Here is a 15,182-nt window from a genome sequence, read left to right on the forward strand (position 1 = left end):
GACTCGTAGACTTCCAGTTGACGTTGTGACACATACCGCATGAAAAAGACCAATGCTGTATTGCCGTCCAATTTCCAATATCAAATAATAACTCGCACACCCAGGAAATCAATGACTGCGTTAGGAATCGTAGATATCCAAATATCCACACCAAATGTATTAACAAGAAACAAAAACCTTACCATCAACAAAGCACAGAGATCCACTTGACTAAACGACAGCTCGATAATCAATAAACGTTAAATAAACGCATTTGCGTTATTACAACTATATTTAAGACAATAAGAAAACCCGTAAATGAATAACGAAAAACTAACAAAGTGGACCACCCACAGGTTCTACCCTTTAACTCTCTTATCTCTGCTGACTGCGCTAAAACAAGATTTGACCTTTAAAATTTCATACGTAAAAACTATAGACTTTAAAAACCATTTATATCCTCTTCCGCTAAGCTGAGTTTATAATTTTCAAAGAAACGTAATATGTATCGGTGGTTCTGTGGTAGAACACTCGCCTGTCATGCAGAAGGGCTCGGGTTCGAAACCTGGGCGGCGCTTTCGTTTTTAATCAACAGAGAATATGCTACATTAGAATATCTTCAATGCAATAATTTAAATGAAACACGAAATTTCGTTCTATTTTAATAACAAGCATCGGTGGCTCTTTGGTAGAGCACTCACCTGCCATGCAGAAGGGTCCGGGTTCAAAACCCGTCCGATGCGATCGCAATTTGATAATAGGACGTATACCGTGAACATTTGGTGGACACCTCACCATATGGACGTTGAGACGTTTATCGTAACCCTCAGCAATCAGTCCGTTCGAAAAGTCAATTCATAGACGTTGGAGAGTAGAACACATACGCCACACTAACATCACAAAACCACAACACGTCACATCTACATTACCATCTCAACATCTCGAAAACGACTACTACGGCACAACCCTCGCGGCAGTGAGCGTTGACGAACAAAATATCAAAAAACCACAAACGCAAATATTATCCGTTAACGCTCACCGTCACGGCAGTTTTGCCACAATTTAGAATCAAAGAAACTGCGTACGCAATGATTACGCATTACGCTTTGCCCCGAAACTGCGAACGCGTTATTCAAATTTAAGAATAGACAAGGGGGGGTTTCCAGATCCAGACAACACTTAGGCCTACCTTTGACCGTACTACATTTCCACCCCCTTCCCGACCCCCTCTTAACATTCACGTACTTCGACCCCCCTTGACGAATATCTGGTTACGCCACTGTTTCTGCTCTCACACCTCGGTGTAGGAGAGGAATTTTATCTTGATTTGTAAAGAGCTCCCTCTGTTGCACATAAATAGATGCTCGTGAAAAATAAGAAAACCATGGTGAGTCGGTTAATAATAGAAGTAATATAAATTAATTTATTTACTTTTATAACTTAAAAAATAAATATTTTCAGTGAATTAAAAAATTATAGTCATCTTTACTCAATGTAAATAACCTAGATGGCACTCCTGTGCAAAATCGATAAAAGAAGAGGAATTTGGGGAAAGCAAGCTGGCCTTGTTGGAGCCAGTTGCATGCTTTCATAATCACACTGGTAAAATTTAATAACCCTTCTAAATTAAAAACAAAAGAAAATATAGAAAAGGAATCGGGACGGTCGCTTACAAGGACTAGGAGGCGATTAAACTCTCAAAGTTCGAAAGCTCTTCCGTTTGCGTGATGAACTTCCGCCTAATTATGTTTCAATAGACGACACTTACGTCTTTGCATTTCCGGAAATAATTATCCCTATATGATATTTTTATTCCTCTATTTATTTTCTTAGTAATGACGTAATCAATGGACTGCTAGTTTATTCTTTATTTATTTAAAGCAAGTGTTGGCTCGACGTCAAGTAGCTCTTTTTTCAACAGACGCCGCTATCATCGTAATCAAAACAAGTTAGTTAAGCTACAATTTTACCCAAAAGGCGGGTACCTATAGGTACCCCTCGCGTTGATTGGATCGTTTGTAAATCGGTCAATGACATAAATTACAGTTATTTTAAACAATATTTTTTACATATAATATATAGTTTACGTTAAATCCACTAAATACAGTTGTCTAAATATAATGCTCTACAAAGGCTCTCTGACGACGTTATCATTTGGCTATTTTGAATTGAACTTCCATTACCATTAGTAGATAGCACCACGCTCTCCACTAAACAGGGGTGTAGGAACGTTCTAGAAGTTGGAGGGGGCAAAGTGAAACCAAAAGGGGTCTGGAGAATGGTTTTGAATTTTTAATGGACTGTAGCTTCTCCGAATGCATTTGTACATTTTTCTACTATATACATTGGCGGGAAAAGACTGAAATTTAAACATAGTTGAGGTTCTATAAGCTTTATATGCTTTTAAAATGATAATTTGAGCCTTGCGAAGATTTCAACTGACCAAAAAGTTGGAGGGGGCAATAACATTAGTTGCTCCTCCCAGTAAAATTCTAGGGAGGGGCATTGCCCCCCTTGCCCCCCCTGGTTCCTACGCCCCCGACACAAAAGTCGCTTTTTTTCGAAGAATCGAATAGATTCATGGCCATCTGTAATAACAGGGGGTTCTGTGGGTAAAAGGTAATTTTTTTTCAAAAACGTTGATTTTGTGGGGATATTCATGTCTGTGGGTATTTATCCTCTTTTTTTAATTTGACTATTAATGAAGTCTGTAAATACATAGAAGGACACAAAAATGGCTTTTCAGCTAGGCAATAAAGATCTTAAAAGGTTTGAAGGTAAATGAAAAGTAAGTCTCTTAACTTATGGTGGTTAAAATAATTACAATAATAATTGATATATAATTTGAATATTTACATTGACTGACTGACTGACTTAAGAGGTTTGTTTATCAAATAAAGCCTATTTATCCCTTAATAAAAGTTGGTCATTATTAAATCGTTTCTCTCCAGTGGCTCTTGTCATGTATTCGTTGTCCCATAAGTTAAAACATAAGAATATCAAGGCCCCCTAAGTTTGAATTGGGCATAAAAGCGCGTGTATTCAGCACCAGACAGGCGCGGGATAAAAATAAAATAGAATCTACGCTACCTGGCGGAGGAAAAGAGCAAATCCTCGCCACCCCGTATACTACCTCTTGCCATCCGGTAGCATACACTATGTGATTTGTGCATCAGTTTTCACCACCAGATGGATTCATGTAGCCAGTTTGACCAGTCATTTGTCTAAATTTAAAATCCCATTCGTTTCAAACTTAGGTGGGCTTTGATAGTCTTATGGTTAAAAAGGTATGTCTTGCAATGTCAAACGAAGACTATGGTGAAACAGTGGAGATTTCACTTGTGACGTGCGAAGCTACAAGTCACTTACCTGCTTTGCTCTTCTATTTAAGAATCTAAATACGTGATTTTAAGCGGAACTAGACCGGTTTACTGGTCTAAAGCCGCGTTCACATTTGGCTTTGAAATCGTTTAAAAAAGTTTCAAAGAAGTTGTGTGAACCAGTCCAGGATATATCGTTAAGAGCCGACTCAAACCATTTTCTACCGCTTAAGTGTGAACGTATAGCTTTAGTGACGCCCGTTTCTCCAGGCGTATTCTCAACATCCTGGAAATAGATTCTTAGACATTCCAATTTCCAAGTGTGTATTCCTGGTAGAAATTAAAACAATTCTTAGACAAATAAGCCGTCGTAATTATGATTAATTATGTTAATAATAAATATATCTCCAGAAATTCAGGTTCAAATAATTTTCAAAGCTTAATGTCTAACGCAGAGTACTTCGATATCGATGATCCCGGTGCCACTTCGGGATGTCGTACGGCGCGTAATTCCAGTAAAGGACATTGCCAAACGCAATTTTAACAGTTGTGACTTGAAACCGTTCAAATGCCAAAAGTGTAACAGTGCATTCAAAGCCCAAAACCATTTGGGTAACCACGCCATTGTCCACACGGATCTCAAACCGTTTAAATGCAGCCAATGTTACTAAACCTTGAAACGAAAAGACGATTTGAAGAAACACGAGTGAAGTGTTCACGCAAATTCACGACCTTTTCATTGTCATTAATGTAACGCCGCTTTCAAAACCAACAAGTTGGCAAGCCAAAATATACCTCTCCTCGGAAGAATGGTCCCTAGTGGTATTAATTTCTCGACACGACCCCCAAAGATATCTCCGCAATTCAGAGTTATTTACGAAAAACGTATTCTCGGTTCTAACCCTGCCCGGTATAAAATTTTAATTTTAATTTAAATAATTGAGACGAAACAATCGAGTTTAATTTATTCAGAATATTATAAATTAAGTAGTTACAACAGCGAGTTAGACTCACTAAAACAATGCACAATTGAATTTAACCCTTTTTACAGTACATGTTTATCAGTTGAATATAATACTAAGCAAATTTTAATGAAAGAAACATCTACAGATGGTATTTGTATTTTTCTCGCTTACGAAATACTTGCCGCATCTTTAACGCTCATTTTATTTCAACACTCGTAGACTTCCAGTTGACGTTGTGACACATACCGCATGAAAAAGACCAATGCCGTCCAATTTCCAATATCTTATAATGACTCGCACACCCAGGAAATCATTGACTGCGTTAGAAATCGTAGATATCCAAATATCCACATCAAATATATTTACAAGAAGCAAAAACCTTACCATCAACAAAGCACAGAGAGCCACTTGACTAACCGCCAGCTCTTAAAGCAATAAACGGTAAATTATCGTCTTTGAATTAACACAACTATATATAGGTCGTTAAGAATACCCGTAACTAAATAACAAAAAAACTAACAAAGTGGGCCACCCACAGGGTCTACCCTTTAACCCTCTTATCTCGGCGACTGCACTAAAACAAGATTTAACCTTTAAAATTTCATTCGTAAAAAAACCAGATTAGGCCTTCATAAATTCATTAATAAAAAAAGACTTTATTACCTATTATGCTTACGATGCGAGTCTTAATTTCAGTGAACCTAAGCAGCTATCGGTGGTGCTGTGGTAGAGCGCTCGACTGCCAAGCCGAATGGTCTGGGTTCGAAACCTGGGTGGCGCATTTGTTTTTAATCAATAGAGAAACGCTAAATTAGAATTTCTTCGATGCAATAATTTCAATTTCAATTCTATTTCAATTAAACCAAAATTTCGTACTCTATTAAATACGCTTCCGATAAAGCTGAAGGTCTAATTTTCAATAAGGCGTAACAAGTGTCGGTGGTTCTGTGGTAGAACGTCCGCCTGTCAAGCAGGAGGTCTCGGGTTCACATCCCGCTCGATGCGATCGCAAATTGATACTAAGACGAATACCGTGTACAACTGGTGGAAACCCTGCCATTGGACGTTGAGAGGTAGCATTACACTCAGCACTCGGTCCGTCCCAAAGTCATTAAGAAGAAGTTGGAGAGAAAACGCCCATATAAACACAACAGACTCAACATGCACAACCATCAGAACACAAATACAACAAATTCGGGTGGGGTTCATTTCCCCAACCGCCCATTTCACCAATTTTTCATTTCCCCAACTAAGCATTTCCCCAACCGGTCATTTCCCCAACCAAGCATTTCGCCAACCAATTTTTTTACGGAGTTGGCGTAATGAGCAGTTGGGGAAATGAGTCGTCCATTTCCCCAACTCGCAAACCCAAAGCATTTCCCCAACCGAGCATTTCGCCAACCAATTTTTTCAAGAAGTTGCCGTAATGAGCAGTTGGGGAAATGAGTCGCCCATTCCCCCAACTCGCAAGAGCCTTTGCATTTCCCCAACCGAGCATTTCACCAACCAATTTTTTTACGAAGTTGGCGTAATGAACAGTTGGGGAAATGAGTCGCCCATTTCCCCAACTCGCAAACCCTATGCATTTCCCCAACCGAGCATTTAACCAACCAATTTTTTTTACGAAGTTGGCGTAATGAACAGTTGGGGAAATGAGTGTGCCCATTCCCCCAACTCGCAAACCCTATGCATTTCCCCAACCGAGCATTTCACCAACTAATTTTTTTACGAAGTTGGCGTAATGAACAGTTGGGGAAATGAGTGTGCCCATTCCCCCAACTCGCAAACCCTATGCATTTCCCTAACCGAGCATTTCACCAACTAATTTTTTTACGAAGTTGGCGTAATGAACAGTTGGGGAAATGGGTCGCCCATTTCCCCAACTCCCCAGTTCTCAATTCTAGTAGGAAGTGGCAGAGGTAAAACGACTACAGGGTTAATCGATAACAGTGTGAGAAATAAGGCACTATCACAGGCCAATCGCAAGTTTAAAAATTAGCGGGACCAGTTTAAAAATTAAATGCTCGGGGTGTTAGTGGCCCTAGGGACCACTTAAATAATTCAAAGTTTTTCCCTTCAAGATTTTAGTTTCCTTAAAATATGAAGGCCTGATTTTGAATGTTAAAAATGGTAAATGGCCAGTGGCCAGTTTTTTAATTAAACTATCTAGGCTCTACTGGCCACAGGTCCAGTTTTAAAAAAATCCTTATTTCTCACCCTGATCGATAACGTATCATTTTCGCACGGTGTTTTCGAAAACATCTTATAGTTTTAATAATAATAATAATAATAATAATAAATGAGCTTTCTTGGATATTCCTACTAACGAGGAGACTACCCGAGGTGATTATCACCGATTTTGTTGAAACTAGGTGGCTACCATAGACATAAATAAAGACATGTAGTCACGTGCGACACACTCAACTGCACGTGCAGTGGAGATTTACCCATTAGGTGCGCGCCTAAGGCCCCCGCATTTTTAGGGGCCTCATTTCGAGCCATTGAAATGAGCTGAATTTTCTTCTTTTTCATATGAAAAATATTTATGATCGGCTGGTAGTTTTTAATAAATTTAATTGTTGAACCAGGGGCCCCAAAATCACACTGCGCTTTGGGCCTCAAGTGGTATAAACGCGCCACTGTGCACATGGCTTCGCGCTGACCTCAACGTCAAGCCTTTTACAGTCTTCCCTCTTGTCAGCGGAAGTATATTTCGCTTGCCTCAAATCGACTGCAACAGTCGATTCCAAGATTACAACAATAACTATCATGACCGCCATAACTGTATTCTGTTTCAATGGGAAAAAGTATTGGTCACGTTATCTGATGCTCGATCTGATGTCATCGTGCAAAGTCTATATTGCGGAAAATACTTATAGGAGGCTCACACTCTCAAATTAGATTAAGTAAGAAGAGTCGGGGTTTTGATTCGTCTTACGTAAGATAATTACGTAGATCAGATCTGTAACGCATTTTCAAACTAGCGACTGGGGAAATTAAAGGAATAAATATTTTCAATTTACAGCGGAAGTTTATAATTTTATTTGAAATTTTTAGTGTTGACGCCTATACATTTCGTTCACATTTTACAACTATTGTGGCAAATTTCTTTAATCTTCATTTTCCCAAATAATAATTGAACCGTGTAAAAGCGGTACAATTTTTAATTTTCGCACTGTACTATTAGTTGAGCGAATAAAAAATGCCAAAAGAAATTGACCGATGAAAGTTACACAGTGTTAATGACACCTTTGTCTAAGACATTTCAAATGAATTAATAATTTCATGATTAAACACATTTAACCTAAAATTTGTAAAAGAACTTAGCGTAAAATATTTTCCTCAAAACCCTGCATTTCGTGTATTTTATCACAAAACAAATTCTCCAAAATCAGGCCTCGCAAGCTGATTTTGAACGGAGCCTCGCAAACTCTAAGGCCGGCACTAACTATTTAGGTTGAAACTGAAAAGTCTAATTAAATTGGGCTAAATTACCTAAAGCGATATTTTAACTGTTTTCTACTAGCGAGCATATTATTTTTGTTTTTCGATACCTTTTTTTTGGTTTTAATGAGAAGATTTATTTTTACTATATCTCCTTTAGGTCGTTCAGCCTTCGTCAATTTGCGGTGCTTCCCCTACACACCACGACTCCATGTCCCCTGCCTTCAATATCCGTTCTTTATGGGTTTTCAAGGCAGGGATGGCCCAACGCTATCGCCTCGGAAAAACCCCCAGAAGGGCACTCTCGCGTTTTACATTGTTGTATTGTTAAAAAGGACCATTTTTAGAAAGAGGAAATTTTCCAACGCATATTGGCAATATTTGACATTTTAAACACGATAGCCTACAAGATTTTACAAAAATGAATACACTTCAACATATTAAAATTAACAATTACATACAAAACTACAATAATTATAAAAATACACAATATATTTAACAGTATGCCACTGGATAAAATTATTTAATGAAGGTCTGTTTCACAGCGATTGCGTCATTTTGGTGTTATTACGTCATCAGGAAACGGAAATTGTGCCGTCGCGTAATTATTATTTATTAATTCCGGGTGAGCGCTATAAAATTTTACAATCCGTTTTGTACTAGTCAACTTTGTCCAATCTGTAAAAAAGCTTAATTAAATTTAATTAATTGCAATAAATATATAGTACCAGAAGCCTATAGGCCTACAATAATTATAAATTAAAAAAAATTAAATGTAAGAAGTGTAGGGATTAAAATAAATATGGATGCCTTTGGTGACCAAATGCAGTGGCGTAACGACAAGCTTTGCGGCCCTTTTCCACCCCTCCCCGGGCAGGATATCCAAGGGACACTTTATTAAAAAAACATTTTTATATAGGGATTGTGTAAGTCATATGTGACTAAGGCATATGAATCCAAATCTGTTTTCAAAATTAAAATCGGACGAGTGGTTAAATTTAAAATCACCGGCAAAATATGACTGCCGTCTGATTTTCAATCCTAGAATACGTGCCCACGCTAAGTTGACGTGTCGCGAAATCCCCGCTCAAAGCAGCGTTAAAAAGCATCCTATACAATTCAGCAAGTTTTTAGGGCGGAGGAAAATTTTGTCCGGGGTCCCGCGAGGCAGCTTCCTTCTTAGGCCCTTTGATGTTCAATCTTTATGTTAGTAATAATTATATGTCTAGTAAAAACCTAAAGTTTTTTCTATATTCAGACTTGGATATAGATGAGTTAATTACTAACATGGAAAATGAGTTCAATTCTCTTAGGCGAATACTAGAGGCCAAAATATGTTAGTAAATTTTACAAAAACTGTCTTATATGTTATTTGCTCCTAAAGAGTCCTAATCGTTTTGAAACGTTGATTGATTCTATTTCCAATTTAGACAATACGGGTACAAAAAGAGATTATAAGCATCTCGGAATTATAGCGGAAACCACATAATAGACAGTTTCAGCAAACATATTTCTAGGCGTTTACGCGAACGTCTAAAAATGGGTTAGCTGAAACTGTCTATTAATTATATAATTTCAAAAATCAATAAGAGATTATGACTTCGTGCCTACTTAGGTTGGTCAACGTTAGAACAAAGATTTATTTAAATAACTTTAATTTTTATGTTTAGTGTTTATAACTTGAAGGCTCCAATGCATATATTCGTTGGCGTAAATAGCGCCCCCGCACAAGGGGGTCTAGGCCCGACAAGAGAGGGGGAAGCCGGTCCAAATTACCGGGGCCCGTACAGTCTTAGGGGGCCCGGGTTTAAACTTTTTGACTATGCTTCTTCCGTGAAACATCGATATTTTAAGAAATACGCTCTCTTTTGGGGCTCGGAGGTAAGATGTTACCGGGGCCCGGAACCGCTCTCGACGGCCCTGAGGGGGTCTAATGTCCGAATATAGAGGTTATTGGCTAGAACCGAGTGACGTCACTGCAACTTTGGGAAGGCTAGCTTTTATGGAACGGACTGACGTCACATACTAGAGTAGAAGGCTGGGAACAGACCCAGAATCAACGACGCGTAAACCAAAACTACCCAAACGAGACAACCTGTCCGCAGTTCTGTTTCTAAAATTTTTTACTCACCTTGCCCCCGCAGACCCCGTGGTGCCGGGGGGGGGGGGTGAGACCTAGGGGGCCCCAAAAGGTTATGAATAATGAAAATGAAACGGCCATTTATATTTACAGCACCAAACATTTTTAAAAGTATTACGATTTAATTTCGTCACGATAACAAAGTTATAAAGTTATGTCTTATCACGACATCATTTCGTGCAGAACTCTCTTAGACGAGGAAGGTTGTCCTGGTTTTCTTGTACTGGTGGCTCTGCGAGAATGCAGTTGAACACCGGTAAAATGAGAATCTCTGGTAGAAACGCCAAAGTCTTATGCAACCGATCCATTCACCAGACTTATTTTTCACGTACACTCTTAGAAAAATAAAGTGGACTTAGAACAAAATGTTGTTCTAAGTGCTTGTCCCGTATGTGGTACAAAAATTTGTTCTTTTCAAAACATAACTCTCGCTGTTTCACTTAGAACAGCAAGGCTCTGTTCGAATTAGAACTTAATATAATTTTTTGAATAGGTCTTAGGCTTATTCTATATTGAACCGCTTGTCGTTCTCATTTCAAAGCTTTATAATTCAATATAGAATGAGATATTATTCTCTCTGGAAATAAATTAAGTTCCATTGTTAATTTGATACTGTTCTCTGGCTTTACTATACTATGTTTTACTTAAAATGAAACAACGTTCTGCGGAAGAACTTTATATTGTTCCATTTGGAACGAAACCAAGTTCTTGGGCGGAACTTTATATCGTTCTATTTGTAGTGAAATGGCGTTCTCGGTCGGAACTTTATGCCGTTCCAAACAGATTGTAATACTGTTCTCGAGTTAAACTATACTAAGTTTAACTTAAAATGAAATGGCGTTCTCGGGCAGAACTTTATACGGTTCCATTGGGATCGAAACAAAGTTCTCGGTCGGAACTTTATATCGTTCTATTTGGGATGAAATGACGTTCTCGGGCGGATTTTTATACGGTTCCATTTGGATCGAAACAAAGTTCTCGGTCGGAACTTTATATCGTTCTACTTGGGATGAAATGACGTTCTCGGGCAGATTTTTATACGGTTCCATTTGGATCGAAACCAAGTTCTCGGTCGGAACTTTATATCGTTCTATTTGGGATGAAATGACGTTCTCGGGCGGATTTTTATACGGTTCCATTTAGAATGAAATGACGTTATCGGGCGGAACTTTATACGGTTCTATTTCGAATGAAATAACGTTCTCCGGCGGAACTTAATACGGTTTTATTTGGAACTTATACCGTTTTTTTGGGAATGAAATGACGTTCTCAGGAGGAACTTCCAACCGTTCCATTTGGAATGAAATTACGCTCTTAGGAGGAACATTCTACCGTTCCATTTGGAATGAAATGACGTTCTTAGGAGGAACATTCTACCGTTCCATTTGCAATGAAATGACGTTCTTAGGAGGAACATTCTCCCGTTCCATTTGGAATGAAATGACGTTCTTAGGAGGAACATTCTACCGTTCCATTTGGAATGAAATGACGTTCTCGTAAGGAACTTCATACTGTTCTATTTGTATACAGTTCCCGTACTACACTATACTTTGTTCAAGTTAGAATTTAATATTGTTCTTGGCTTGCACTTTTAATTACAAAAGAACCATTTGAAAGTGAATAAATTAAAATGTATTTAAGCAATCTTGTTGACAACACTTGCTACAGAAATTGATACTTTTTGGGCCTCAAGTCCGAAAATAATTTTTTCTACATATTCCATAGTTTTTTTTTTAATTTGAGGGGTTATTGAAGATGAAAAGCGTAATATGCGCTAAATATACAAATAATAGCTCGTTTTGAATTCGTGCAAAAAATGGCTTGATCTTCGAACGTCACAGTGACGTTCGTTGACAAAACGTTCTTCGATTCAAAAACCATTAACGGTGTTACTGGCAAATTATCATCCTGAATTAAAAAATAATTACATTAAATTACGAAAAGTATTTAAAATATTTTTGAGGCATACTTACTTCTTGAATAGCGTACAACAACTTGTGGTTTTCCTTCAAAACAATTGGCAATAAGAGGAATGATACAAGAGCTTCACAATCTAAATAAGATAAACCCATGTATAAAAACATTTTTAGTCAAGGAGCCAGACTCGAGCAAATGCAATAACTGCTTCAATATAATATATATCCATCTCTTCAGTGATCACGCGCTTTTATTTAGTTTTAATTTTTTAATTATTTCCAGAAGTCGCCCAAAGCGCGCCCAAAGAGCGCTCAAAGCGCGCCCGTGATCATGGAATTAAAAAAAAGATAAACATTTTATTAAGTGCCTATAACCGGGAAAATACACTACATTACATTGTCAGTTTATGATAGTTAAATTAAATCATTGATTCGCCTTTGGTGATTACCTTCAAATCTATCTTCTGGTTCAATATCCATATCTTTTATAGTTCAGAAGCCTTTCGTAATTTTCTAGCGATATTTATTAACGGTTTTGATATTTTTTGTAGATGACCCCACAACAAATGTTCCAATTTTAACGCAGATTATAGTTTAGTTTTCTATACCGACCTCTACTCTCGCCGCTAGTGCCGACATGGTGGCGGGTGATTGAACGAAATCAGGGTAATTTTAAAAGTGTCATGTGGTGGCATGCGCAGGTACTTGAAGTAAAAATCACAACACTAAACACTGCTAAATTTCAATAATTAATATATCCGTAAAAAACGGCCACTTAAAAAAAGGAAATAAAAAAACCCAGCTATTAAATTCATCACCTGTCACTTGAATCTTTGATATATTTAGGGAAAAGGAGGGGGTGGAAAAGGTTTTTAAAGATACAAAGTTCGACATACTAGACTTTCCCGTGTCTAATTTGTCTTTTTTTAAAACTAAAGGTCGGCGTTTGGATAAAAATAACCGTTTATTTGTTTTATATCCCAAACGTAAAATTTACTGAAAAATCCGTTATGTGTTGGCTTTTTCCCATAATCTATCGTTTTTATCCGTGGATATCCCTAAATAAACAGTTAACCGCCATTTTTATCATTAATTGAAACATTGGCGTTTACTTTATCTGTTCCGCCGAACTCTAGTAAAAACCGCCTTTGTTCTTTGTAGGTCTAGGTGTTCATTGACGTCACGTCTGAGCACTAGACAGCATTTAATTCATCGTACTTATATTCAGCTTATATATACAGATACTTTTTTAGATTGATTATTATACTGTATAGTCCTAATTCTCTTATTAAGACTACAACACTTCTGCGAAAATCCTTTTTTTGGCCGATTCATAATCGAAAGCCATATTGAACTGACCAAATTTTGTTTTATCATGAAACGTTGTATATTATATATAATCGTCTTTACTTGTTAATAATACTATAATTCGATATGTCCGTTTCAGAGCAGGCTTATAAAACTAAGTTTTAAGACACATTTCAGTACAAAAAATAAACTTCGTTTCGTAAATGGAGCCTAAATCAGATTTTATAAGTCTCGTCTGAACAGTGTATTAGCGTTTCGAGATGAATAATGTATTTTACTCGCACTTTGGCTATATTTTCGATAAGAAATAGAAATTTAATTTCTTACCTGTTACCTAGTTTGATTATAAATCTTCCAGAGAGACGAAGAAGTTATTTCTTTGGAATTCAAAAAAAAATTAAGCCTTATTCACGGAGAAAAAGTAACGCATGAAGTGGCCCTCGCCAATCTGCAAACAGTGTTGCCTATATTTAACGGACGAAATTACCATTACTGGCTGAAACGTATCCCAGAATATTTAAACCCTATTTTGACCCTCCAAAAACGAAAGTTTCCCCCAGAAAAAAAAACTGCTAAATCAAACTATAAACATCTCTATGTAGAGCAAAGATAAAAATTTGAAACTGAATCCGCTAATAGGCGGAAATAATTGTCTTCGATCGGAAAGAAAGTGTACACGTGTTACAAATTACTAGCATCCCAATTTTACCATAAATACGGTACAACCATAGAAATCAAAAGGTAAATAGAACGATTTTTGCCGTGGCGGAATACCCGCCGATTAGAACTGTAGCTAATCAGCGCGTGGTTTACCATTTTAAAAATCGTTCTAGTTACTTTCTGATTTCTATGTCTACAACGTATTGTAATTATAACAAGTTGGCAAGCCAAAATATACCTCTCCTCGGAAGAATAGTCCCTAGTGGTATTAATTTCTCGAGATAACTCTTTAAGATATATCTCCGCAATTTAGAGTTATTTGTTAAAAATGTTATCCCAGTTCTATCCCGCACGGTGTAAAATTTAATTATAATTAAAATAATTGAGACGAAACGACCAATTTTAATTTATTCAGAATATCATAAGTTAGTTGTTACAACAGTGAGTTAGACGTACTATAACACTGCACAATTGAATTTAACCCTTTTTTACAGTACAAGTTTATAAGTTGAATACATGTATAATACGAAGCAAATTTTAACGAAATAAATATCTACAGAGGGTATTATAACGACCGTTCGCTTTTTGGTTTATAATTTTAACGGAATCGGGCTGATTTTAATTAAACGATAGTTTATCGAAATTTTGTTAAAAGAATATTCCCTAAGGCCGCGCGATAAATTTACGAGAATAATTTCCCGTCGCCGTTATATCCAAAATTTATATAATTCGGGATTGCCAGAACTGTAATGTTGTGGGCGAGAGATTAGAAAATAAAATGGCAACCAGAATTATGCAAAATTATAAATGTTTATTTTTATTCAGAACAGTCTATGGAACGTTCTTGATTTAACTTTCATCAATAGCCTAACAATATATATCCCTTCTACATAATTGTACAGAACTGGTACTTAAGTGTCTAAGACTAGATTTGTCTTAGTTCATCGTGATTGAAACATAAACCAAAACACACTTACACTTGAGTAAATATTATAAATTATACTGAGTAATTTTAACTAAATTCAAACTGCCTAACTATAAACTCCGTCTTAATTAACAGCTGAGAGCTGTACGCTACTAATTACTTCCAATCTACTTAATTAGCCTCACACGTTGAGTTGACAATTTCAAGGGTATAATTAGGTTATTCCAATTCAAAAAAATAACAATCAATTTTATCTTACAGCTGACTTGAGTTAGCTCACAATTACTTTAACACTTTCAGTCTTAAGCACGCACTGTTCATACACTTAAGTCCATTCTCTCACGTTCCAAACGCGAAACACAATTTAACTCTTTTCTTGACCGAAGACCGAACATACTAATTAAAACCGCAAAGTTACCTCATAACTTTTGACCGACACCAGGACCCCGTTCTGTAGTATTTCGTCTGACAGCCAAGAACTAAGAAAGACTAAATCTTCTAAATTGACGGCAACGGCCTTATATA

This window comes from Leiobunum rupestre, chromosome 8 (genome assembly GCF_980474605.1).
Source record: "Leiobunum rupestre chromosome 8, qqLeiRupe1.1.hap1, whole genome shotgun sequence".
NCBI lineage: Eukaryota > Metazoa > Arthropoda > Arachnida > Opiliones > Sclerosomatidae > Leiobunum > Leiobunum rupestre.